Here is a 5000-nt window from a genome sequence, read left to right on the forward strand (position 1 = left end):
ATATATATATACACACACACACATATGTGTGTGTATATGTTTGTGTGTGTTTGTCCCCCCAACATTGCTTGACAACCGATGTATTTAAGTCCCCGTAACATAGCAGTTCGGCAAAAGAGACCAATAGAATAAGTAGTAGGCTTACAAAGAATAAGTCTTGGGGTCGATTTGCTCGACTAAAGGTGGTGCTCCAGCATGGCCGCAATCAAATGACTGAACCAAGTAAAAGAATATATAGATGAATATATATGTTTCTTTATTGGCCACTCAGGGCTGAACACAGAGGGGACAAAATACAAAGTAGAGCTTTTCTTTTGGGGAAGAAAGAAAAAAAAAAATAGAAGTAAAAAGTGGGGGTAGAATTTCGATGAAAAGGGATCGTGGAGAAAAAAAAAAGGCCGATCAATAGGGACTGTGTATCACAGAAATGTCATGATATAAAAAGGGGAAACAGATTAAGTTTATCTGTGGAACGAAAAGCCTACAGAAAAGACCACAGTAACCTTGGTCAATAATGTCATACAAAAAAAATTACATTACAGTAAGTGATTCTTTTTCCTTTCTCTTTTTGGTTCATAGGATTCTGCTCAAGGTTGCTCCATCATTCACACATGCCATCCTTGCTACATTCACCCATCTTTTTTGAAACATTCACTAGACAAAACTTCCCTCTCTACTCTCACCTCCTTCAAGTGATGCTTGAAGAAGTTGATGAGAGATTCACCAGAGAGGAAAGTGTTTGTATCTAGACCTTTCAGACACGTCCACCACACCCACTCTCTTGCCATAGCCGCAAGTATGATGAAAATGGCTCTTCCTTCCCGTTTCAAGGAAGGAGGCGCGACAATATTCACGATAGACTCAGTTGATAAACCAACTCGTCCCACATGCAATAGCAGTCATTCGACATAGGCCTACAGATTGGAAATGGTTGGACACTGTACGAGTGCATGCAGAATGGTTTCGTCACTCTGACTGCATCTCAGGCAGGTCGGCCCCATGTTTCTCGAGCCATGCCTGTAGAGCTTATCCTGAACGGGTAACACTTCTCAATAGCACTGCCAGACCAGGAACCTCTGGAAGTTGTCTATAAGTCCCGGCCCGAAAGTCGTCTTGAACAGGTGGGTCAGGTATTCTTCATTGACACCCAGGTTCACCCCGAGATCATCGTCGTACCTCTCCTCCACTAATCCCATATAGAATGCTTTGGCTGTGTTGAAGTCGCTCAAGGTCAACCTGGTTCGACATAGTTGCTCGAGAGCAACTCGATGCTTGCAGTGCTATTCACCCTTCTTCGACCTCTTTTTGATCCATGTCTGCAGTTCAGTCATGGAGACGAGCTGTGGGAAAGCGCACCTCACAAACAGCGATCACACCTGTTCACTATCGTCTGCGTAGAGCCGGAGATGTCGCAGTCTCAGCCTGTGTCTGTGCATCATCAACCACGGCATGCCCGGCCCTCCTTTTAACAGGTGTTGGCAGCAAATAGATCGCTTGACCATTGGAACGCTTCCTTTCCACAAGAAGCGGAAGATTAGTTTGGTGATGGTAGGGTCGGGACAAGGCATGACGGTCAGGCGATAGTAGATGACAGACGCGATGTACGTGTTCGTCACCGCCGCCTGACCTTTTAGGGACAGTTTCCTCTTGCTCCATTGCCGGGTGAGAGTGATCACCCTACTTGTTATTTCATTCCAGTTCTTCTCCGTTTGGAGGTCCGGACCAAACCAGACCCTGAGCAACTCGACCAGACCGTCAGTCCAGCGTCCCACAATGGAGGCACTGTTGGATGGCATGGGCTTGCTTCTCCAGGTGCCGAGCCACAAGCCCACTGACTTTTCCTGGTTGATTTTTGCTCCTGTTACTGCTTCGTAGTCTTTCAGTGTCTTGCCGACCAGCTCGATGTGCTTCTGGCTAGACACTATGATGGTGATGTCATCCGCATATGCAGACACACTCGTCCTACATCCCAGTTCTCATGGGATGCCCCTCAGTGTCGTCAGCTTCTGCAGTAGTGGCTCGAGAGTCAATACGTATAGAAGTGATGAGGGGGGGCATCTCTGACGGACCGAACGTGCAATGTTGAAGGGTGTCAATAGATTTATGCGAATTATTTATCCATTTATGCGAATTACCGAATGGATGCCTCTGTATAAAGCAGCTATCCAGCCACAGAAAACAGGACTGAAACCAGCTGCTATGAGGACAGCCTCCAAATATTGATGGTCTACCCTATCGAAAGCTTTGGATTGATACAAATTGATCAGCGCCCCACCCATGCCAGGTTCCTTAACTACCCTGTCTATGATGTAGCGCATCAGATGGAGGTTCTCATGGATGCTCCAGCCTGGCATGGTGCACGTTTGTGCCTTGTCAACCAGTTTCTCGATGACAAGCGCCAACCTCTTGGCTAACACCTTGGCCAAAATTTTCAAATCTGCATTGAGTAGAGTGACGGGCCTAAAGTTATCTATTATGTCCCTCTTGTTTGGGTCTTTCTTCAACAGTGTTACAGCTCCTTGGCTTACAAAACTGGGGATGCTCCCGTTTTGCTGCCAGTTGCAGTACACTGCTGCCAAGATGTCTCCAAACAAGTCTGGCATACAACTGTAAAGCTTGTAGGGTAGACCATCCAAACTCGGCGATTTGTCCCTCAAGCATTCTGCCATCGCGTTCCGCACTTTCACCGCCATGATGGCATCTTTGCAGCACCTTGCCTCTCTTGTTGAGAATCGTGGCAGGCTGTGCAGGTAGGCACTGGAGTCCACCATGTGTTCTCGCCACTTGTCCTGAACAGTCAGGCAAAATGCTGTTGAAAGGCCTCACAATTTTTATCCCTACCTGTTTGAAATCATTACATCATTTTGTACTGTTTAGTACATCTTTAGGGGTAAAAATTGGCCAGCATAGTTGTTGAAGTTGAGAGAGTCCGAAGCCTAGTCAGGTGACTGTTACATTGTTTCCCAAGAAATTTTGACCTGATCTTAATTGAGGTTGCTAATAAAATATCTGGATAATTTTTGGTGTTTAACAATCAATATTCTTTTCTCTGTTAAATTTCTTTCCCACATTAATGTCTAATTTGATAATTTTCAAGCTTCAAAAAAATGATGTCTAAAACGGGGTAAAATGAGTAATGTCTAATTTCAATGATTTCTTCTCTTTAACTCTAGCAAATCATGAAGAAGCGACAGAGAATATTTTATGTTGAATTTGTTTTTATTTAGTCAAGTTTTGTTAATTTCATAACATATGCTATTTTCACCTGACCCTTTTTCATTTGACCTAGATATTACCTTTTATTATTTTTTTTGAATTTCTGATCTTTCTGATGTCTAGGGATGGATATTGATGTGTATGAGTCTGTTTTCTGGAGACTTGAAGCAACAAACTTACATTATCTTGACTTAATCATTTTGTCCCAGCCAAGCTTGTCTTTTATATACTCAAAGAGAACGGCAATCATTTTCTGAAATAGTGATCAGATCATTTTATAATGTCTTTAATGCACTTAGAAGGTAATTTGCTTAGCTGATATAGGTTTTGTAAGGTAGCAAACATTTATAAACAATATATTTTAGAAAATTACTATTTTTAAATTTCACAACAAGAGATATTCAACAACAGTACTTTGGAGTAAAGATTATTTCCCAACATAACATGGCAGTCCTGGTTTAGGACTAATGTTGCTGTAATTTAGCCCCAGGAAACTTCGTCTCCAGCTGGCTATATGACACGATCTGTGTCCTTATATTTTTAAACAAGGGAATCTAGCACCCCCACTCAGCTCAAAACAATATCTGTGTATCATGATTTCCGGGTTATTTCAGCACAGAATAATGTTTGGCTAGAGGTGGCGCTGCCAAATTCCCATTTGAAATATATAGTTTTCAAAGTGGGGGTGCTAGATTCCCTTGTTCGAAAATATAAGGACACAGGTCATGTTGTATAGCCAACTGGCGATGATGTCTCCTGGGGCTGTATTATACCAACATTTGTTCTAAACCAGGACTGCCATGTTACGTTGGCAAAAATGCTTACTACAATATATTTTGTTGTAAAGTCAAAAATGCTGTAAAAATTCCCTGTTGTGTAATGCCACCATTCAGTCACCCTTTCACCATAAATTTCAGTCTTTGTGTTTATAGGATAAAAGATTGTAATTTATTAATTCAGACATTGCTTCCATGACTGAATACAGACTTGTTACTGCTTCATTGAACTAGATACGAGGCATATTCACCCTTGTATGAAGCCCATTCACTATATTTAGTCAAAGAGAAAATTACTTACTTTTAAACTAACTATTCAAAAGAAATTTAGAATCATTATGAAAAAAAACCCCTTGGTTCTGCTCAGTTGCCTCAAGTTCAGGTAACGCTTTTTTAATAATGAGTAATTAACAGTTATAATTCGGGGTGTATAATTCTGAGAGTGTAATGGGTGCCATTTGTGTGACACTGGGGTGTGTTTACATGCCACTGGGATAGGTGCCAATTTGTGTGACATCAGTAACTGCTACAACTGTGATTTTGTTTGTCTTGATGGATCTTCTTCTCAAGCACGATATAATGCCAAAGGTCTTGATCATTGCCTTTCTGAGGCCCAACACTTGAAAGGAACTCAGCCACTTTGCCTCTGTGAATCCCAGTGCTCGAAAGGCATAGATTACAATTATGTTGATGTTATTAAAAAAAATATTTGGAGGAATTTTCCCAGCTTTGTTCTTTTATAACTCTTTTTTAAAATGCGTTTTTAATTACTCGTTTTGCTGAAATACATTTCTCAGAATGTAGATTATGCAATGTCAATTTTTCAAACATATATCTGAAAAAGTAAAAAAAAGGTTAATATTACTAAATTATGGAAATTAGCATTAACAAAGTCATGGGGAGGGGGACACAATGGTTTGAAATTCTTTCAAAAGTTGTTTTAAATTCTATCAATGTATCCATATTTTACATCCTCAAAAAAATATTTCTGCAAAATTTCACTAAAAA

General features: G+C 41.0%; 1 protein-coding gene across 1 annotated transcript in view; it reads left to right on the forward strand.

The window, feature by feature from the left end:
• Positions 1-5000, forward strand: part of LOC106871617 (peroxisomal acyl-coenzyme A oxidase 3) — a 45529-nt gene that overhangs the window by 2419 nt on the left and 38110 nt on the right. The window lies entirely within an intron of this gene.

Source organism: Octopus bimaculoides, chromosome 1 (assembly GCF_001194135.2).
Source record: "Octopus bimaculoides isolate UCB-OBI-ISO-001 chromosome 1, ASM119413v2, whole genome shotgun sequence".
NCBI classification, from domain to species: domain Eukaryota; kingdom Metazoa; phylum Mollusca; class Cephalopoda; order Octopoda; family Octopodidae; genus Octopus; species Octopus bimaculoides.